The sequence below is a fragment of the Mastigoproctus giganteus genome, chromosome 1, assembly GCF_048544385.1.
Source record: "Mastigoproctus giganteus isolate SK-2022 chromosome 1, ASM4854438v1, whole genome shotgun sequence".
In the NCBI taxonomy this organism is placed as follows: Eukaryota; Metazoa; Arthropoda; class Arachnida; order Uropygi; family Thelyphonidae; genus Mastigoproctus; species Mastigoproctus giganteus.
The window spans coordinates 126,058,823-126,083,131 of NC_143575.1; the positions used below are offsets into that span (position 1 = coordinate 126,058,823).

Here is a 24,309-nt window from a genome sequence, read left to right on the forward strand (position 1 = left end):
TGGTTGTAAATTTTAGAAATAGTGTTGGTCCTTAAGTTTTGCAAACCAGTGTATATGCTTATTGCAAGCAGGTGGTTGAGTGAGGTGGTTACGGTTGTGCTTTCCTAATTTATATGGGTACACAATGTTTTTGCTTAGAAAAAATCACTATAATACTGCAGTTCAGCTGACCAGCTTTGGGGTTGTTTAGAGAACAGTTATTATCATATAATTTAAACAGAAGTAAAGCAATCACAGAAATAACACTTTTCTAGTACTCATGCATACCTTTTATATAACAGGAGCAGAGCTTGAAATGGACTGGTGTGTTATTCTGATTTGTAGTACAGATCAAGATCATGCACATAGTTGGTTATTAAAAAAATAATATCTCTAATTAATGATCATTCTGGTTCATAAAATTTTTCATTTCAACTGCTGAACAGGAAATGCTGTTGGTAATTTACATTCTCATCATATGTGCTTAATAGTGTATTTCACAGAAAATGTAATTTGAGCAACTCTCAAATAGCCTGTAGAGGAATTGCAGTCTGTGCCAGCTGTTGATCTAAAGATCACACTCACTCAGAATTGGCCTACCTAATAATAAATGTGTAGGCATCATGTGGTCCAAATTATGTTGAATCACATTAAGCCTATTCAAAAGAATGTGAAAAATGGGAAAAGGAGAAAAAAATTCAAATCGTAAAGTAAAGAATAATTGTGATATATGAGGAATCAAAGAAATAGGTATCAACACCTGGAAGTCTTTGGACCTGTGTTTCAATTCAGTGCACGCACGCACACATGCGTGCACACACACACACAAGCCATACAGACAGATGTATTGCTTCAAGTATCTCAAATTTGTCGAGTGGGCCAGATCCATACTCACAGGAATATCCAACTAAAGCTGTAAATATCCTAGATTCAATATTCAATTCCTGCAGCTATTAACCAACAGTACAAATGTCAGAAGAAGCAACCCATATTGTCAAGACAATTGGGAAGATAGATACCTGTCACTTGGCAATTGAGAATAAGATGCAGTTCTTGAAATGCAGAAGGTGATATAAATCTCACTTGGCCAGTGTTCTCTAAAAAAAAAAAAAATAAAGCAAAAATTGATAGACAGAAACAAGGTCTACTAAACCTAAATAATCAACGCAATAATGCAATGAAACTTTTGAAGTCTTTGTAGCAATCTGGAAGATATAAGAAGATTTTTTTGTGAACACAATTCCATATGCCTCTTTCTACAGGAAACAAATCTCACTCCTTAAATTGCACTGTCAATTAAGCATGCACTGAAAAGATCCTCCAATGTGGCATACAAATATGTTGCAATACTCTCTAAGGAGAACATCCCCTCGAGGCATATTTCTCTACTTAAACTTTTGGAAGCATGTATTACATCTGGTATAGCATTAACAGTTATTTTAATATATCTCTCACTAAATTGTATATTTTTTCTGACCTAGATGGTCAGGTAAATCTGTTACCTACACCATTCTGTTTTCTGGGAGATTTTAATGGATGCCATCCACTGAGAGGCTTACTTGATTCATCTTGATAAGCAAGGCCAACTTATAGAAAGACTTTATTTCTGGAGAAACAAAATCTCACACTGTTCAATGTTGTACTCTGCTTATATACACTTTCCTGCTGGAAAACTTGGCAGTTGATCTTTCCATGTGCTCTCTGATCTTGTATACCCTTTCTGACTGGACAGTTTTGCATAGCCCTTAAGCAGTGGCATCTGTACTATGATTTTTGATGACCTGGTAAAAAATAATAATTAGTTTAATTAAATTTCATTAGGTTATGTCTTATGTAATAAAATAAACAAGTTAGGTGACCCGGTCTATTGAATGTATAATATTTTGAATGTACATATTCTATTATTAGGCTGCCTCCGTAGCCAGGTGGGCAGGAGCAGCAGTGCATAGCACATGCTTCTTGATTAGACCGGGGTTCGAGCCCGTGACCACCAAATACGGAGGATGCGGAAAGGTCAGGGAATGACCACCACATATAACCGGAGCAATATGGCCTTAGTTGCTAATGCTCCTAAAAACCAAATAAACAACAACAACATTCTATTATTCCTCCATTGGATTATCCGTCATGGTCTCTGTCCTGTACCCTGGCAGACAATCGAAGTTCTACTGTACGTGCATTGCTTTTATGGATATTGAAAAGGCACATGATAGTGTAGAGAGGGAGAGAGAAGAAAGGTATGGTAAGTGCTAAAAAAAGAGGGAGTAGGAAAGTTGTTGATAGAGAGTATTAAAAGTCCATAAAGAGGGACTGAAAGCTGTGTGGAAAGAGTGGTTGGAAACAGACTGGTTTGAAATTAACAAAATGGACTGAGGAAGTGCACTCTCACTTCTACTGTTCATACTAGTAATGGATGATATAGCAAATACTGTGGAGAAAAGGATTGGAAGAGAAAAAATGAAAGTGATAATGTTTGCTGATTTGTTGATTTATGGGAATGGAGAGGAGGTGCTACAGGAGCAGGTGGAAAGAAATACAATTTAAAGTTTAGTGATGCTAATATTTATGCAATGAGAATGATAAGGGAGAGGTGGAGATTAACATCTTCCTTGAGGGAAAGAAGATAGAAGTGGATGGTTTCAGGGACTATGGCAGATAAATAAGGGAGAATTGATAAGGATATATGTAGAAGAGCAGACTAAAGAAGAATGTTTTATAACTGTGTAAAACATCTAGTTTGGAGAAATGGGGTACCTGAGAAGTGCAGATGGTACTATATACAGCATATTATGTACCAAGATAACTTATGAATCGGAATCGTGGGTAACGTGAGAGAAGGATATCAGAACGCAAGCAATGCAAATGAAGTTTCTGAACTGTGTGTGGGGTGGGGGGGAAGACCAAGAGAGATAGAGTAAGAAATGCAGCCATTCAGGAGCAAGTGGGAGAAGAACGATTACAGAAATGATTGAGAGGAACAGACTGAGATGATGGTTTGGTCATGTAAAGGGAATGGAGGATAACATACTGCCAAAGAAGATGTGTTAGAGATAAAAATGAAGGGTAAAAGAACAAGAGGAAGGCCAAGAAAAATGGAGATGACTGGTTTCCTTATTTAGCTGTGAAGAAGCTGAAACAACGAGTGAGTAAAGAAGTAAATAGATCCTATAGTAACCTATGCCATGTGCCAGATAATAAAGCCAGCTGAATCTAAAATTCCAAAATCAACCTCAAAAATCCACAAATACAGGCACTCTGACTTGAATAATACCCAACTTACGTAAATTTGACTTTACATGTTTTTGCCGACTGGTGCAAATTAAAAAAAAAAAAAAAAAAAAGTATATATATAAACGTATTTTGTGTCCGTAGGAATAAATTTTTTTTTTTTTTTTTTATGTAAACCCCAAGCACGAGAGGTATTAGAACCTATAGTACTTAGTACCGTGCTTGGGTTGGAGATTGAGAAGACGAAAGCAGATATTTGTTGACATTGAACTTGACCGTCTGTAGACTAATTTTCAGGAAATACATATGAAGGGAGGTTGTTCCAGTAATTGACAGTTGAATGAATAAGAGGAAGAAGAAAAGTTGGATCTGTGAGTTCGAAGTTGCACAGTAAATAGATATTGGCTTGTGGTGGCACGTTTTCGGAGTGTTTTGAAAGAGAGCGGGAATTATAGAAGCCAATTCAGAAGAACAGTGCCCATGGAAGTAGAAGAGGCATGCAGCAGAAACACTACGTCTATGAGACAGTGAGTGGAGAGACTTTGTTAGAGAAAAATCGTTAATTAACCTAACTGCCCTCTTCTGATTGGAATCAAGAAGCCTGAGAGAGGTTTTGGGGGCACCACCCCAAATGTGGGAATAATATTCCATGGCAGGGCGGATTTGCGATTTATACAGAGTGAGCAGCTGTTTGGAAGAAAAGTAACACCGAGAGCGAAAACCAAGCTTTTTAGATGCAGAGGAAGCAATATTTGTAATGTGCTTGTGCCAAGAGAGATTAGAAGTCAGGGTAATCCCCAAAAGAGATATATTATTTTGCCTAGAAATTGGAGTGTCACCAAAGATAAGCATAGGAGCAGAAGAATTCTTTTTTGCGAGATATAAGACAAGACTGAATTTTAGAAGGGTTGAAATCAACTAAGTTTTCTTTGCCCCACTGGAGAATTACCTGAAGATCGGGATTTAAGGAATTGTAGCAGATTTTCGAGAAGTTGAAGCTGATTGAGCAGGGCAGGGTTTCTCAAAATGGAAAGTAGAATGCAATGTGCTATCATCGGCAAAACTATGGATAAGATTTCCAGTCGATGGAAGAAGGTAATTAATATACAAGAGGAAAAGAGTAGGGGAAAGAACTGAACCTTGGGGGGACACTGGCATTACTGGAGAGGTTAGAAGACAGAGAGCCATCTACCATCACCATCAGTGAGAGATCAGAGAGAGAACTGGATAACCAATTACTAAAAATAGTTGGCAAACCATAAGATGGAAGCTTGTTTAGAAGACCTTTAGGCCAAACACAATCAAAAGCCTTGGATGTCAAGAGCAACTACTTGTGTTTCACCGAACCTTTCCATTGAATTAGTCCATAAATGGGTAACATAAGCCAGAATATCACCAGTGGATCGACACTGACAGAATCCATACTGGTGATTATTGATCAGACAGAAGGTTTCTAGGTAGTTTAACAGTTGGTGGTTAATTGATTTCTCCATTACTTTAGAAAGAGTACAAGTAATTGCAATGGGACGATAATTGGATGGAAGGGATTTGTCACCCTTTTTAGGAACTGGCCGGATATGAGCAAATTTCCAAGCAGAAGGAAAAACACATTTGGAATAAGAAAGTGAAAAAAGGTGGCAAAGAATAGGAGTAAGTTCAGGAGCACAGGTTTTGAGAACAAGTGGAGAAATACCATTGGAACCTGGAGCTTTCTTAGCATCAAGATTCGTCAAAATCCTTCTGACATCCTTTTGACGGAAGACCACAGGAGGCATTGAATGGAGCGTGTTGGGAATGGTGGGAGGTGTTTTATCAAGATCATTAATACATGAGTTGGAAGAAAAATGGGGTGCTAGCAGGTCATCTTTATCCTTGGCTGAAGTGACAACAGAACCATCTGGTTTGGACAGAGGTGGGAGCAGAGATGGGCGAAAGTTGCGGCCAATAGCTTTGGCAAGAGACCAGAATGCTCGGCTACCATTAGGGCAAGAAGCAAGTTTTCTACTCTTAGCCTGTTCGAACTCTAGTTTGGACTGATTAATAACTGCTTTACAATTGTTGCGAGCTTTGGAGTAAGCAGAAAATGAAACTGAAGAATTAGAAACGAGCCAATTACGATATGCAACATTCTTCTCTTGAACAGCCTTAGCACATTTATAGGAAAACCAAAGTTTAGATAAAGGATGAGATTTTAAAGTGGAGTGTGGGATAAAGGATTCCATTCCTGCAAGAATAATTTCACTGATCTGAGCAAACGTTGACATCAGAAGTTTTGAAACAGTAATCCGACCAAGGAAAAGAAGAAGAAAAGTCTCGCAGGTCATCCCATTTTGCATTCTTGTAATGCCAAACAACACGAGGTTGGGAATAGCCATGAGATAAAGGCTCCATTGGAGAAGAGACAATCACCAAGTTGTGATCTGAAGTGCCTAAAGGACCTCTCACTTCGACTGTGTACTTAGAAGGGTTGTTTGTGAGAAAAAGATCAAGTGTATTGGCTGTATGAATAGGATTGTCCGGTATTCTTGTAGGTAAATGAACAATCTGTGCAACGTCATTAGTAATTGCAAAAGCCTCATCGACCAGCTGGGTCGGTGTGACTAGAAAACGGAAGCCAGCTGGAGTTGTGAACATTAAAATCACCAAACAAAATTACCTCACTGTTAGGAAAGTTGGACTGGAGAAAGTCAAGTTGCAAAGAGAGGAAGTCAAAGAGCTCCAAGTGATTAGTGGAGTTGGGAGAATGGTAGTGACAACAGATGAATTTGACACAATGAGGTAGAGAGATTTTAAGCCAGAGAAGATCAAACAGAGGAGATTCTAAATTCGAAGTCTCTGACAGGGAATATCAGAACAAGGAGGTATTATAAATATGCACAAGTACCACCTTTGAGGCGAAAGGCATCAACAGCAAATAATTTGGGCATCTGAGATAAGCAGTAGTTGAATCAACCAATAACTGAGATTCTGTCAGAAAAAAGTACATGAGGTTTGGCAGACTGCAAGTGGAAATGGACATCGTTGAGCTTAGAATTGAGACCACGTATATTTGTGAAATGAATTAGAAAGTGCTTGGGAGGTTTAGATCTTTTCGCAGATAAGTTTGCTTTATTAGTTTGACAATTCATGGTGTATTCAATAGTAAGAAAAAGTGGGTGGGACATGCTGTATTAAGTAATGAAATTTTTGGATATGGCGTACACATGGTAAGCATATACCCAGATCCTTGACATAACGTGGCCTCGACAATGCTCCCCGCATACACACTACTCGGACTCCCTACAGTCACTGTCTGTAAGAGTAGAGGTAGCAAGATTATTCACTAGCTGATTTGCAAACCTCCTTGAGAGTTACCAATAGGTTCGGTCCGGTGTACTAACTAGCGGCTGGCCTGCGAACACCGTTTTAGAAATGTACCCTCGAAATGTAAGGAATATTGGATCTCGCCACGATGTTCATCAAAAACTCAAAAGTCATTGATCATTCTGCATGATGGAAGAGATAGGGAAGTGTTGACCGGAACTTAGCTCTAGAGACTAAACATAGTTTCCACCACTTCAAGCCTCCAATAAGCAAAGTGGTGGTATTGCACCAGTTGATGAGAGTCATCTACCACCTAGTACTGCCTCGTAACATAGAGGGCGGCACTCCTCCATGTGGTGTGGGTGCCACACCTTGACCCCTGCTTACATTGGTTCACACCTGGATGGTCACCCACCATGTACTTGTGCATGGGGGTTATACCCAGGATTACTAACAAAAGTAAGAAATGGAGGTATTATAAAAATATCGTAATGTAAACACAATAACACATTGTTTATTTATTTATTTATTTATTTTTTGTTATTCTTTCCAAAACCTCAGAAGTTAATTTTCGCTATATAACTAAGCTATTTAACAAGATGAAAGGTCATTTTTATAATGGAAATTGTATTAATTTTATATAAATTTGTCAAATAAGTACAACACAAAAACCACTTAACTAAAGAATGCAAAAACAAAACACACACCCAACATGTTTACAAACGCTATTATTGACTGAGAGGAAGGATTGCCGCAGTCCAGCAGGAGAATGCACTTCACTTTCATCGTTTTCATCGCTTTATAAGAATCAATTTTGAATGGCTTTGTATATATTTTTCTAAAGCCCATTTCTGGAGGTCACGATCATAAAACAATACGAACAATTTGCACTTTCTGGTTTATTAGGCTTTTCTGTTAGTGAAATCTATTTTAAATCAATAGTAAACTCGATCTTATCGTATTTACGATAATACTGATAACTGAAATTGTGTGGATTTTTACATTATTTGGTGAAATGTTTCTCCTTCACTGAAATCTTTAATCATATAAAAATAAATAAATTTTCAGAATCTTCTCTTCATTCCTATTTACTTATTACGCTGAAAGGATAGAAATCGTGGGACACCTCCCTAGTAACGAGTCGGCCACTTTTTGCCCGGATAAGGGCGGTCATGCCCCAGACCAGTCACACAAACGAGCATTGAGTCCACTAGTTCACAAAAGCGTTCCACAACTATTTCTATCCATGCTTGCTGCACCGCTGTCCATAATTCTGTTTCATTCTTGGGTGAGGATCCAAAACTTGAATGGACCTTTCCACAGTGTTCATGTCTGGTGAACGGGGAGTCCATCCCATGGCAGTAAAATCTGCAGAATGCTTTTTAAATCACGTTCTAGCCACCACGGCTCTGTGGGGACAGGTGTATTGTCCTGCTGGAAGAGTCCATTTCCCTGTGGATGCACGGTAACCATGAAAGGATGCAGATGGTCTGAGAATCAACATAACCTGGACCGTTCAGAGATGCATCTAGACGTACCAGAGGTCCCAACGCGTGCTAGTTGAACATGCCCCAGACCATTACCATCTGTCCACCTGCCTGAACAGTTACTTGTTGACATAGACTGGTGCATAGCTTCGTGCAGTTTCTGCCACATATGCATCCTCCTGTCCCCTCAAAATAACTGGAAACAGGACTGATCAGTCCGGAAGACCCGTCTCCAATAATCCAAGGTCGAGTGCTGATGTTCTTTCGCCCCGTTGAGGCATAGTCCTGTGTCGTGGTGTTAGCGATGGGACTCTGGTGGGTTGGCGGATCTCATAAACTATTGCGGCTAATGATCGCCAATGATCAGATGGTGTTGGTGCAGACGTTTCTGGCACCTCCCTCATTGAAGTCAATGGTGATTTGTGCCATTGTCGCTCCTCGATTGGCTGAAACAATGTGAGACAAACGTTGATGGCCACATTCATCCACCACCTTTCTCCACTCACAGTGCTTTCTATGATGAGATGTTATTCCGGAAATAGCATATTCCTGATACACCTTGATACTGTCAAACAGGGATAATGCAATTTCCATACCACCTCCACGATAGAGTGACCCATGTGTCGGGCACCCATTATCATCCCTCTTTCAAAGTTGGTTAACTCACAACAGTTTATCCATACTGTGATTGAATTACTGTTTACGTGAATGCAGTGTACCTATATACCTGCCAAGCGATGGGTTTGTCCACTAACGAGAGGGGTGACAGCATCGTGTTGCCCAGGAACCAGGTATCCCATGAATTCTGCCCTTTCAGTGTACAATGATGAAGGAAAAGCAACCAACGAAAAGTGCAAGTGGTGGCAGTGCTAGGAAACAAAACAAAATTGATTTAGAAAAACGAAGATGAAAATGATTAAGTAACAAGCACAACAAAGTTTGTCATCTATTGCATGGGAATTAGGTCTCACTGCTTCAACAGTGAATACTATTTTAACAGACAGCACACATATAAAAGAACACATTAAAGGATCAACACATTTAAGATCAACAGTGATCACAAAACAGCATTCAGGAGCTATATTGAAGATGGAAAAGCTATTAATAATATGGATTAAAAATCAGAATCAGAAACAAGTGCACTTGTTTAATGGCCATTCAAGCAAAAGCAAGATGTATTTATGAAGATTATTTAAGGATAAGTAAAGCGAACCCAAAGCCAAGTTCATGGCAAGCAACAGGTGGTTTAATAGGTTCAAGCATCACACTGGTTTCCACAGTGTTAAAGTAAAATTTTTGTAATTGTACAGTTTTGTAATTTTGTACACTTTTGAAATTTTTATCCGCATGAGATAAAAATTTCCAAATATCCAAAAATTTCATTACTTCATACAATATATCCTCCCCATATTTTCTTTACTACTAAATATATTGTGAATAGCCAAACCAATAGAACAAACTTATCTACAAAATGATCTAACCCTCCCAGACACTTCCTTGTTCATTTGACAAATATACGTTGTCTCAGTTCCAGTCTTGGCGACATCCATTTCCACTTAGTCTAGCAAACTCTGTATGCTTTTTCTGACAGAATAACAATTTTCCGGTGATTCAACCACTGCTCATCTCAGTTGTCCTAATTATTTGCTGTATGATATCTTTTTCTTCAAAGGTGGTACTTGTGTATATGTCTGCTCTGCTATTCCATGTCAGAGACTTTGGATTCTCCTCTTTTTGATCTTCTCTGGCTTAAAATCTCTCTACTTCATTTTGTTAAATTCATCTGTTGCCTATATCATTCTCCCAACTTCGATAATCACTTGGAACTCTTTGACTCCCTCTCTTTGAAACTTGGCTTTCTCCAGTGAACTTTCTTAACAGTGAAGTAACTTTTCTTGGTGATTTTAATGTTCACAATTGCAGCTGGTTCCTGTTTTCCAGTCACGTGGACTCAGCTGGTAGAGATGCTAAGGCTTTTGCAATTACTTACACAAATTATTCATTTGCCTACCAGAATATCAGATAATCTTAACCACACAGCCAACACTGTTGATCTTTTTCTCAAAAACAACCCTTCTAAGTATATGGTTGAGGTGAGTGGTCCTCTAGACACTTCAGACCACAACTTGGTGTTTGGCTTTTCTCCAACAGAACTTTTCTTTCATGACCATTCTCAGCCTTCTGTTTGCATTACAAAGGATGCAGGGGGGGGGGGATAATCTGTGAAATTTCTGTTCTTCTTTTCCTTAGTTTGATTACTATTTTAAATCTGCTAATGTCAATGTGTGCTCAGATCGAGTCAGTGAAATTGTTCCTGTAGGAATGAAATCCTCTATTCCACACTCATATTAAAATCTCATCTTATAATTAAAGCTTGGTTTTCCAATATGCAACGTCCTTATCTTGAATAGCTAAGGCTATTCAAGATGAGAATGTTGCATATTGCAATTGACTTGCATCCACGTCACCAAGTTCATTTTCTGCTTATACTAAATTTTGCAACAATTGTAAAGCAAAAGATTATTAATCAGTCCAAACTGGAGTTTTAACAGGCTAAGAGGAGAAAACTTACTTCTTGTCCAAATGAAAACCAAACATTCTGGTTTCTTGCCAAAACTGTTGAGCCATACAACAGATGGCCAAATTTTGCCCATTTGTTATACTCCCACCTCCAGTAAAGTTATCTTTAGCTGAGGTAATATTATTACCTCAGCTAAAGATAAAGCCAACTGCTAGCATCATACCTTTATTCCAACTCTTCTGTTGATGATCTTGGCAAATCACTTTCTTCCACTCAGTGCCTCCTGTAATTTCCATCAAAAGGATGTCAGAAGAATTTTTGAACAGTCTTGATGCCAAGAAATCTCCAGGTCCTGATGGTATTTTTCCACTTGTTTTCAAAACTTCTGCTTCTTAACTTACCTCTGTTCTGTGTCTCCTTGTACTTACTTATTCCACTGGTATTTTTCCTTCGCATGGAAATTTGCTCATATCCAGTCAGTCACCCTAAAAAAAGTTTGACAGACCCATCCTATCCAATATCCAGTTGCACTTCTTACTCTTTCTAAAGTAATGGAGACGTCCATTAACCACAGACTCCTAAAATATCATGAAATCTTGTTTCAGTGGTCACCAATATGGATTCCATTGATATCGATCCACTGGTGATATACTGGCTTGTATTGTGCATCTGTGGATCAATTCACCGTAAATTTGGTGAAACTCAAACAACTGCTTTTGATGTTTCCCAGTCTTTTGATCAAGTTTTGTATAAAGGTCTTCTAAACATGCTTCCATCTTATTGCTAACTGTTTTTTGTAATTGGCTGTCTAGTTTCTCTGACACTCACTGCAGGTGATGGTAGGTGACTCTCTGTCTTCTAACTTCTTTACTGATGTGATGTTCCCCAAGGTTCAGTTCTTTCTCCCACTCTTTTCCTCTTGTTTATTAATGACCTCCCATTGACGAGAAATCATATCCATAGATTTGCTGATGGACTCCACTGTCCAATTTCAGAAACATTGCCCTTCACAAACAGCTTAAACTTCTCAGATATATCCACTAGCATTTTCTTAAAAGCTAATCTTCAGGTAATTCTCCAGTGGGGCTATGATAACTTTGTTGATTTCAATCCTTTTAAAACTCAATTCTCCTATCTTATATCTCAATAAAAGGATTCTTCTGCTCCTATGCTCATCTTCAATGATGCTCAGATTTCTAGACAAAATCACATATCTCTATTAGGGATTACTCTGTATTCTAATTCCTCTTGACATTATTTTTCTACGAAATAGCTTCTCTACAAATCTCATATCTGCTCTACCAAGGAATATTTTTCGCACCCATAGGACAATCTCCCCATAACTTATGTTTCTAGACTCCATTCAAAAGAGGGCAGTTAGGTTAATTAAAGGCTCACCTTTTACAAAGTCTGTCCGCTCCCTGTCTCATGGACATTCTGCTTCTGCTGCTTGCCCTTTGTGTACGTACTACCTTAGTCACTGTTCTTCTGAGTTGGATTCTGTAATTTCCCCTTTACCTTCCAAACCAGTCTGAACACATGCCGCAACCAGTCAACATCCATGTACTGTCCAACTTCAAACTCACAGAACCAACTTTTTTTCTTCCGCGTTTATCTCTTCACTTTCTGTTTTCTGGAACAACCTCCCTTCCCATGTAGTTGCTGAAAATTACAATCTACAGAAATTCAAGGCTAACATGAACAGGAGTCTTCTTTCATCTTCTCAGCTTTCAACCCATGCGTGGTACTAAGTATTGCAGGTTGTAATACCTTTCTTGTTTGGGGTCTTCATAAAAAGAAAATAAATACAGTCGATTCCGGTTAATTGGGACACATCGGGACAGATCACTTTGGCCCAATTAACCGAAATTTTAATGAGCTGAAAAGCACATTCTAACGGAGGCAAAAAAGTATGAATAAAATAAAGGGAATGTGGTATTTAAAGAAAGCACACTGTATTTAAGTTATATTGGTACAAACATTTATATAAAAATAACTAAAGCTAAAAGCAAACAAAATGTATGTATGTATATATGTAAAATGAAGATACAGTACAGAATAATGTCCGTGTCAAACAAAGGTTACACATTACTTAAGGGTTCTTACTTTGAAAAAATTATGAAGTGTACCCTGACGTGTTCTCTTTATGGACTACAATTGAACAAAGTCGGCGCAGGTATCTAATGCTGATAAAGGATTGCCTTCCTGCATGAAATAACATCTCAATTCAGCGATACATTTCCTGGCATCCTGGTTAGTCACTCGTTAGTCCTGGTTAGTCAATATCATCGTCATCATTTTCTTGGTCTTTTGGTGTCTGAGTGTTTTGCCACAATTTGTTCAATAATCGTTTCCTCATAATCTTCATTTTCATTGTGGCATTGAAGGTTATCGTCAATCGTTAAAAAATCTTCACAATTTTGGACCTGTTGCAGTTCCAAAGCCATTTCATTTTCTGTACAGCTTATTGTGTCTGAATCACAATTAGTCATGCAACCACATTTAGCAAAACAATTCCGAATTGTTTTGCTGGTTATTACTTGCCAACTATCGGCGATAAATTTTACAGCTTTTAACATTGAAACGTTTGCACTAACCTCTATTGATTTCGAAGGTGATGTCAGCAGATTTTCCTCAATTGCTTCAAGGATGTGATTAACCAGCTTTCCGTGATAATAGGTCTTCAAATTTTTTATAATTCCCGCATCCACAGGCTGTATCAGGGACGTAGGTAAAAATTCCAGTTCAATATTTTTTAAACCAGCTACATTAGAGTGTGCGGTGCAGTTGTCCAATATCAACAGAATTTTTCTGGACTTCCGTTGCAGTTCCGCGTCCCAGTTCATTAGCCATTGGGTAAAAATATGTGGTCATCCACGCCTTCTTATTGGCATAATAAGCCCCTTGAAACAGCGAGGTTTGCCACTTTTACCAATAACCAAAAGTTTGAGTTTATCATTTCCTGACATGTTTGAGCAGCACAACACTGTTACACGATCCGTTGCTTTCTTTGAACCAGACAGTGTTATGTGTTGATAGCTGAGGGAACCATCCGGTGTAGCACGATAATATAGAAGTGTTTCATCGGCATTGTAAATGTCATCCCCACTAAATTTTTTTAAGCAACTGGCAGTTTTTCACATTTCCATTGCTCAGCACTCATAGCATCAGCACTGTCCTTCTCGCCATGTGCTTTTTTGTAACTAATGTCATGTCTACACTTCCATCGAGACAACCAACCATCTGTTGCTTTGAAATTTACATGACCTAGCTTTTTGGCCAACTCTTCTGACTTGTTTTTTAGCATAGGGCTGCTTACACGCACTCCTCGTTTAGATACATACAGTGGAAAACCATTGATTCAAAGCATCTTCGACGTCTGGATCTTTGCCTTCCCTCTTTCGCTTTTGAGATGTTTTCTTTAAATCCACGCGTAATGTCCACTCCTCTCTGAGCTTTTCTTGTTGCTGTAGCAGTCGTGAAATTGTAGATTTTGGCACCTTTATTATCTCCGCTAGCTGACAATGACTGATGTTAGGAGGTTGACTTTTTATCTTGTCAAGAATAGTGATTTTTTCTGAAAGTGACAAATCTTTACGTGGCATCTTGACAGGGGTCTTAAATGTACTGAAAAAAAAGGGAGGGGGAAACCAAAATCAGTGCACTGTTTGGTACAGTTTCTAATCTATTCTAACCCACAAGATGTATACATATGTACCTAGTGTGATCGTAAACAACTGCAAGCAAAATTTCATCAGAATCCGATTACCACGACACAGAACAAACGTAAAACAACCACTGTGCAGCACGACTTTGCAATAACTGATTCCGCTGCTGCCCGCATGATCTCTTTGTTACGAACCATCTAAATTAGTTTATTGTTCAATAAAAAAAATTTCTGTTTATACTCCGGCACGACAACCAAGTCAGTAGAGTTTACAATAAATCGCCAATACAAATATTTATTGTATTTAGTAGTCACGGGCTTGAACCCCGGTCCACTCAAAGAACGTGTGCTATGCACTCTCGCTCCTGACCACTGGGCTACGTCAGGCCTAATAAACTATATTTAGATGTTTGTGCGCGCCATCTAAATATAGTTTATTGTTCAATCAAGACCTTCATTGCCCCAATTAAGTGGCGAGTTGGCCCAAATAAACAGAACAAAGTCAGGCTAAATATTTGTTTTGTTTCTGTTCTTCATAATTTGCCCCAAATAAGCGACTGCCCCGATTAACCGGTGGCCCAATCAACCGGAATGCACTGTAAAAGAGCAGAATGCAATGACTTTTATGCACCTGACAGAATTTCATTTCTGTGCATCTGCTGAGAAGTGCACTGCAACAAACATAATATTTAATGCTGACTACAGGCCATGTGATATGTGTGAAAAAAAAAAAAAATTTCTGGATTTATATTGGTTCAGTTTTAATTTAATATTTGAAGGCTCGACAATTCATTTAAGAGAAAATCAGTTCTATTAGAATCATTCTAATAGAACAAAATATAAAATTTCATGAAAATTCATCCACTGAGTATCAAATTATTACATGCAAAATGACAATTTGTAGTGTAGTGTTTATGGTCAAGCAGCACCAGCAGTTTCCCACAACTCTGCTATCGGTTCTCGTATGTTGAATACAGTACTGGCCACTTAGCATAGGTGCTTGTGGAACACCACAACCTCTAGTTTCTGTACCAGGCGTGAGTAGCTGGATCAGGTAGTAGGATCAAGTTCTCTGTCTGGGCAAACAGTGGCTTTGCCTGAGCTTACCTGGGAGGGCCAGAAAAAAAAAAGGGGGAGGGGTTATTGGAAAGGTGTGTGGGAGTAACAGTTCAAGCTTTGGAGGATAGGTGGTGGTAAAGAGGGTGGTTAGTAGGTAGGCTTCCACCAGTAATTCCACCATCCTTGCAGGGGCAATGCTCTTAATTTTTCCAGCTCTTAACGGGAGGGGAAAGAGCATTGAGTAGAACAAGTATTTAGGGTAATAGGGTCCACCAGGCAAAGAATTTGGGATCTTCTGCCATATATGCATGGTCAGAAGAAACTGACATTTCCACACTGGCTAGACCACCAGCAGAGTACCAGCATCAGCAGATGGCAGAGACTATGCCACTAAGATGGAAACAGCATGGCATCAACAAGGCCAGTTTGGAGAGGGGGAACCAAACTTGGTTACCCCCAACCATAGATGATCTGGGGGAGGGGGACAACTGCTGCTATCCATGGAGATCACAACACACATAAACCAGTCATACTCCTATCATATTTTTAGTACATAATACATTTTTTTAGTATATGTATTAGGGTACATATGTTTTTAGACAACAGAATTCATTTACACTCCCATTTCCCTCTTTCACTTGTTCTTTCACACAGACTAAACCATAGCACCCCAAATATGGGCATGACACAATTTTAAGGCTTCCCCCCCTTTACTATTAATATGGTATTCACTCGGCATTGGAAGAAAAAGCGCATAAGCACATACAATTTTTTTTTTTTTTTTTTTAGCAGGCCAGCGTCACTTGCTCAGCACTTGCTAGAATTTATTGGGAATGAATAAATGAACAAATAAATGAATTTATTTAAGCTATCAGCTTCCACAACGAAAGACAAGTTTGTTCCAACAATCAACCACTCACTGGCTGAAGGCAAATTTCCACACATCTATTCTGCAATTGTCTTTCTTCGGTTTCTTTTAATTCTAATAAGCAAAAATTGACGAATCTTATCCACAGTCTATAAAAATAAAGATAAAAAGCATGAAATTACACTTTATTACCAAACGTTTATTACCAGTTAAATAATACATGAAATTCAGATGAATATTAACTGCAGATTACCAAAATAAAAATAAATTTTACTTACATACATAGCTTAATTAATATACATATTAATTAAACATGACACTTTATAATATAATTAAATTTAAAATACAGTAGCCACTTATTTTAGATTGCTTTAAATTATCACTACAAAGTCTATTTATAGATTCTCAATATTGTATAACAGTCTATATTCACGATCACTTGCACCAGTTTCTTCCAACTCTATCCTCAGGACAGCTGTAGGGTCATGATTTTGCCAGTTTTGTAACTGGAATTTGTTCAAGTTCATCCTCATTTTCCACCTCTTTTGTGAAATTATAAGTAACGGATTGGGAAATTTCTTCAACTGTTAAAGCTGTATTAACTTGTAGATCACCATCTGGGTCCACCTAATCATTAAACTCCTGTTCATCCACTTTTTTAGACTTTTCAATGTGATCGGTATTGTGGCTACTAGTTGACCATCGTGAATAATTAATCCACATTTTTGAAACAGTTGCTAACTCAGGTTTTGGAAACTTCATTCCGGATACTCAAATTCACACTCTTTCTGTTCACTGACTTTTTTTTTTTTTTTTTTTTTTTGGGTAATAAAATTTAAAACACAGTAAAAAAAAAAAAAAAAAGATTTGCATCAATCAACAAAGCACACAGCATGCACAAATAGGAACTAACACAACATTTTATGGCGTAAAAAGTTTATGAAGTTTAGATATGGGAATGAAGAACAGATTCTGAAAATTTATTTATATTCTTTATATGATTGAAGATTTCAGTGAAGGGAAAACATTGCACCATAATAACGTAAAAATACACAGAATTCCAGCTATCGGTATTATCACAAATGCAATAAGATCGAGTTTTATCTCCGTTTATAACAGATTGTACAAACAAAAAAGCCCAATAAACCAAAAACTGCAAATTAAACAGCACTGTCTTTAGACACTGGTGTTTAAAAAGTGAACTCTTGACATTAAATTGTGCTTTAATCCTTTTATAAATGCAGTCTACTCTGGAAGTTGGCCGCCTCCGTAGCCAGGTGGGCAGGAGCAGCAGTGCATAGCACACGCTTCTTGATTACACCGGGGTTCGAGCTTGTGACCACCAAATACGGAGGATGCGGAAAGGTCAGGGAATGACCACCGCATATCCCTGGAGAAATATGGCCTTAGTTGCTAATACTCCTAAAAACCAAACAACAAGCAGACTCTGGAAGTGAAATAATATTTACGGGCACTCTTCCACTCACACAGGTATTCATTTGTTATTTGTTAAAGTTGTTTCTGTTTCAACGATACGAGCTGGCCAGGATGGCGGCTTCCTAATGTGAAATATATAAACAATGCGGAAGCGAACATCCAGGAAAAGTTCTCAAGAAAGTAGTACCTCTCGTATCAGTGCAGCCTGAAAAACTATACTCTAGAAATTAGTGGTGCTCTTAATCTATAATAAGTGCATTCTACCAACTTGTGAAGTGGAATAACACACACTGGAACGCTCTCCCACTAACAGCTACTTTTATCTTACTTGCACAAACTCGTCTCTATTTCAACGTTACGAAGCTAACTAAGATGGCAGCTACGAACTGCGAAACAAGAAGTCAGTGCGGAAGTACATACCCTGGAGCAACAGCGGCCTGATGCAATGGCAGTAAAGAAACTTTTGACACAAGGATTAATTTGTCAGTCTAAGGTAGCTTGCATAATATTAGCTTATGCAATTATTGCCTAGATTCAAAATCTAATTTAACCTCCTGCTTCATCTGCAGTAAGCCTTACTGTAGTAAATGTGTCCCAACATTAAATAATCTATGCAAAACCTGTGACGATGCCAACATCATGAACTCACCAACTTGCATACCAGCAGAGATAAACTTACTCCCAAAACAATCTATAACAGATATGTATACCTCATATATACCACCATTTCCTACCCTGGACTTTGATGAAGGCACTGGCACAGGCACTGAGGAATCTCTTGACAACAATTTAAAAATCCCACATATATGGATGACACTCAAAAGCATTCTGAATGCCCAAACCAGATACTTTGTCACTGAAATTTCAAAATTAAAACTGGCAGTGGAAAAGGGGTTTCATCAACTGGAAAATAGAAATGAGTTCTTAACCCAACACCTGACAACCCTAATAACTTTGATGAAGAATTCCTGTGATCAGGGCTCTCCTCGAGCACAAGGATTTGGAACAAAGCTGCTCTGAATCTCTAACTCCTAAAGGTGAGAAAATGCTCAATTCAGAATCCCACAATCTTGGCAATTCAGGAACTCAAGGCAAGTCTTGCCACCCTAAACAACAATATTTATAAAGAATTCAGAAATCTTAACAAGGAGCCTAATAGACCTGTCACACTTGGGGAGGCCACTGCAGGATGCATACTAACTCCTCCCAAGCAGGAAAGGATAGTGAAAGGAGAAAAAACAAGGAGCCAATATCGGCTGAATGAACCAGAAACTCAACCCTGGGCAACACTCGGTTTAAATCAAGCATGAACTCACAAGTAAAGAGTAAGGTATACTCACAAAAGGAACCAATACTGAGTACAACCGCATTCATAATAAAAAATCTGCCTCAACCCAAACTCACATTGAGGCTTCATCATTGACCGTCGACATGCAAACTCAGACTGCCTATGATATAACCCTAGGGGCCATCCCAAAGATCAGGAATAACCCAGAACTGTGAACAAAGCCATCAAATCTGACCCCAGGTACATTTCTCAGAATTATGGTCCCTCTTCTTGTCCACTGAAGAATTTGAAACACTCTTCTCAAAGCGAGAACTCTGTACAATCTGGTACTGCATTGCTCACTCACTCCAGTCAATCAAGAGCCCCAACATCAAAGGTTCCTAAAAACCAACACAGATCCAATAATAAGACAAAGGATGATTATTCGAAACCTAAACACACCAGTGACACTCCTGATGATGGATTTCTGAATATATCTAAAAAAAAAAAAAGTCAAATTCACTGAAAAGGAGAAGGGGATAGGTGATTATGAAATGAAACCTCACCAGGTCATTACTGATCATGGATCTCTCAACAAGCCCAGTGATAGCAAAATCAAATTCGTTGGAAAGGGTGATAGAGGAAATCTTCTAGCTGTTCCTAAAAAGATTTGCTGGTATATCTCCAGGTTGGCATCCTCCATGGAGGAGGCTGACCTTGAATGCTACTTCAAGAAAAAAATTAACATTAATATATCAGCTGAGAAAATTAAATCACTTTATCCTGAAATATACTCCTCTTTTAAAATCAGCTTTGATCAAAAGGATGTAGAACTAATGAAATCTAACATAACTTCCCTGATGGAGGTTCAGTTCAGGTCTTTAGGTTCAGAAAACACTATAAGGACAACAAACTTATTACACACAATACCTTCTACAATAAAAATGGCCTTGGAAAGTAAATAGCAATCAATTAATAATAATAATACTCATGGCAGATACATAGAGAAAAGAATCTTCATAAATATATACCTCCAAAACTGTAGAAGCATCATTGAAAAGCTCAAACTCAAAACAGAGGTAAGCTACTTTGACATTTGGATCCTTACGGAGACCTGGCTAACCCCTGACATCTTAGATTCAGAAATTTGTCCCCCAACTTTTCAAATTATCAGAAAAGATAGGATAAACAAGAAAGGGGAAAAAGTAGCCATCTCTGATATCATCTTCTTAGAAGAGGCCTTCATCTGCTGATGATATATATATAAAAGGAATAAATTTATACTCTAATCTTATTACAATTTAATTTCATATTCATTCATTATGTAACTTTTAAATAACTAAAAATAGAATTAACATGAACATTGATATTGTTTTAATATCACCTAGCAAACTTTGAGACAGTTTCATCCTTAAATCTGATTCAGAAAGAAATATAGAAATAGATTAATTCAATCTATTTGTGGTTTTACACTCTTCTAAGGCATAACGTGCCACGTATGTGTGTGTTGCGCAATAATAATAGGATCACCTGATTTTTTTATATTTTCTGAGGACCTGGTTCCCCCCCCTCCCCTACAAGAACCAGTACCAGGCCATGGACCACACTTTAGAAAATGTTGGCCTAGAACATATGGTACATATTCTTTTATTCTTAATTACCTCAGTAAATTCTGTCAGAGCCACTTCCAAGTTTTTCAGTGACTGGTGAAATGTATTCCAGTCAAAAATGTATGTTATCTACTCCTACAGTCATTGATCTCCTTTGAGTTTATCACTGCTATTAATCATCCTTTTAATGGTGATTTTACATCATATGTAAATTAAATTTTTACATAAGATGTTCTAAGAGTTTTAGTCATTCTGATGAGTCTAGAAGATGTCTTTAGTGTATGTGAAGCTCTGATTTAGCTTGTGAGTCCACCTTTCCCTTGATTTATGTGAGATGATCACTGTTTTGGAAACTGGAGTGACACAGAATTCAGCCACTTCATAATGAGTATGAATGCAAAGATCAAGTTGTGTCAAAAGCACCATCTATGCCTACCCAACATCCACGTAACCCTTATGCTTTTTTGAACTCCCTATTCAGCCATAATAATTCCTCTAATATCAAAGGAAACAGGAAACATTGTATTTGATTTTAACATTCGTTACTTTTGTTTCATATGGGTATTGTGGTGTTTTCCTTTGCATTGACTGTCATTTAATTTCTGGGTCATACTGGCACAGCCAACTTTCATTGCAATTAATTGCAGTACTCATAGTCTGGATCTTCAATTTTTTTTCAAAACATTTTCGCAAACTTGGTGACTGTTCTTTGATCTTTCATTCAAAATGTTTGGTAACATCTTGACACATTTTTCCCATTCCTAAATTTTCAGTTATAATTTGTCTATTTCTTTGTCCACATGAATTCTGATGCCACCATTCTAATGCTTAATGACAATCACTTTTAATCAGTGTCCTTATATGGTCCACATTTTTGTCGGTTTTCATGGTTACCAGACGGCCTAGTTGTTCATTTTCCACATTTTTTTCTTCCTTCGAAAAATCTTGTGTCATACAACATGTGAACATGAATACAGCTTAAATAGATTCAAGGCAGAACTAGACAAACATTTGGAGTGAGTAGGTGGGTAAAATAAGATTTTTTTTTTGGCTGATGCTATATAAGCTTGCTTTCTTGCATCATGTGCCTTTACTAATGCTAATGTGAGCTCTTGACATGGTATTAGCATTAGTAGAGGCATACAATGCAAGAAAGCCGGCTTATGCAGCATCAGCCAAAAAAAAAAAGCTCCCATTTCACCCCTCAAATTATTCCAAATGCTTGTCCAGCTCAGCCTTAAATTTATTTAGGCTATTATCTTCCACAACAAAAGATGGAAACCTGTTCCACCAATCACCTACCCACTGGCTAAGGGCAAATTTCTGCACATCTATTCTATAACTATCTTTACTTAATTTGAAACTGTGCCCCCTCAGGTTCTTAGTCTGAGCAAGAGGAATAATCCCATCAGCATTCAGCTTGCTCAATCCATCAAGGCCTTATACACCTCAATCAGATCACCTCACAGTTGCCTACTCTGCAGGCGCTGCAATTTGCAGAACTTAGGCCTTTCTTGGTAAGAGCACCCCTTTGTTCCGCTCACCAATCTTGTTGCCCTTCTTTGTATTCATTCTAGCAACTCCACATCCTTCCTAAAATGAGGCCCACAGACCTGTACAAAGTACTCTAGATGTGGCCTGACCATTGCCTTGTATAATGGGATAATCACCTCCCTGTCCCTGCTAGCAAAATTCTGTGTCTTAACTATTACTGCAGTCTCGTCTAGATGATCCTGCAATGCTTCTATAACCAGTGATTCCATTATTTTCCCCAGAACACAAGTTAAACTAACAGGTCTGTAGTTACTCCCTGTTAGCATTTGATAAACTTCTGGCACTCCCCTCATTGAATGACTCCTCATGTGTGAATGTTGATGCAGAATACTCATTCAGTTTATCAGCTACCTGAGCATGATCATCAATATTCAACCCATCTATGTTAAGTTGTCCAATCTGATTCATCCCTTTCCTTATAGAGTTTTCATAAGTAAAGAACTCTTTGCTGTTTTTCTTTGCATCCTTTGCCTGCCTAACCTGCTTTGTGACTTGATTACAGACTAGTTTATACCTGCCATAGGCTTCTGTGTCACCAGATACTTTATATGCATCCCAAACATTCTTCTTCTCTGCCACAAGCCTCATTAATTCATCTGACATCCATTTAGGCCTAAACCTTGAACAGTATTTCTTAGTTGGAATGAAAAGCCTAGTAGCCTTCAAAATTAAGTCCCTGAAGGCTTCTCATTTAGAATTCAACGTTGGTAACATCATCTGTTGATCCCACTGTACAGAATTTAAAAACTGTCTGAGAACACTGTAGTCACCTTTACGAAAGCAAAAGCCCTTCCCTTTAGCCTTGATGGGAGTTACATCTTTAAGTAATTCCCACATCAGTACATTGTGATCACTGTCACCCAGTGGTTCCTTTATCCGCAGATTCTTAATGCATGAATAATCACTGCTGATAATCAGATCAAGAGTATTACTGCCTCTCGAACATGCAGCTGTAGAAAACAGTCATCCAATAAATCCACCAAAGTCTTGCTAATATGTAAGTTCCAGTCAATATCTGGAAAGTTAAAATCCCCCATTATTAAGACATTCTGATTTACTTTCCCATGCTATTTCTCTGCACAATTGCTCATTATACTCATCAGATTCATTAGGCCTATAACACACACCTACTCATTTTTCCTTTTGCCAGTGCTTATTTCACACCAAACAGACTGAACACTGCATTGTCCACCAACATCGATTGGATGCACTTCCTTAGATTTTGTGTTTCTTAACTAACAGCATAACCCCTCCTCCCTTCCTGTCCTGTCTGTCGTTCCTGTACACATTGTACTCCCCAAATTCCAATTCTGCACTGCTTATATGTGTGACATCACGTCTCTGATATCCCAACAATATCTGCCTTTGATGTCTTGACTAGCACTTCAAGCTCATCAAATTTATTTTCTGTACTCCTAACATTGGTGTACATGCAAGTATACATGCACCTGTTTCTACTCTTAGTTATCCTAACACAACCCATGTATTTACTTGTTCCTTACACAATCAGTTCGAAGTATATATACGTTAAGCTATTTCTTATCGACTTCAATATGGCGGCTAGTTCAACAATATTGGTACCAACACCGGGAGTCGTAACTTCCAAAAATCGCTGGTTAAATTCAAAATAAGAAGCTAATGAATGCTACTAAACCTGTTTAATATCTCTGTAAAACACAATGAACTATGTTAATTAACAAAGCATACGGTAAAAAAATACTTATCCCTTTACAGCAGCCAAAAATCCACCGACTCTTGAATTCCGTGACCCTAGCGCCCTCATGGTATTTTTCCCATAGTCTTAATAATTTATAACTTTCAGTTGGTGTTTTCCTTATTTTTGTTAAAAATTTGTGGTTGATTCATTGTTCAGTTCATTTGTCTCTCATTTTTCCAACAAACTGCAAAAACACAAGATAATGAAAAACCCATCTCACTGCAAAGTGAATGAGTGTGTTGGAACTTGACTTGCCAGATTCATTTGGTGTGTGTAGTGGATGCAAGCTGTCTTGTTATTTAATAGCCACAAAAAAGCCTTCAGAATCCAGCAGCTTTTTCCTCATTAAACCTCATAAGTAGTTCACTGATAACATTTATATTTTTCATTATGGATTTTTTTTTTTTTTTGATAATTAATTTTAGATCTTAAATGAAGTAAGGTATAATGACGGGTGCCTGTCTCTAAATATTCATTATTTGTTTGAATTTGCTTTAAACTTTTATTCACAAAAATTTGATGAAAATTTGAAGGCATTTAAAATTTAAATTGTAGATTGGCCTTCCCAAGGAATTTTTATTCAGCTGTTATTCATTATTAAATTGAAAATGG

General features: G+C 37.9%; 1 protein-coding gene across 1 annotated transcript in view; it reads left to right on the forward strand.

Moving 5' to 3' along the window:
* Positions 1 to 24,309, forward strand: part of Uggt (UDP-glucose-glycoprotein glucosyltransferase) — an 820,111-nt gene that overhangs the window by 176,413 nt on the left and 619,389 nt on the right. The gene's annotated exons all lie outside the window — the stretch shown is intronic.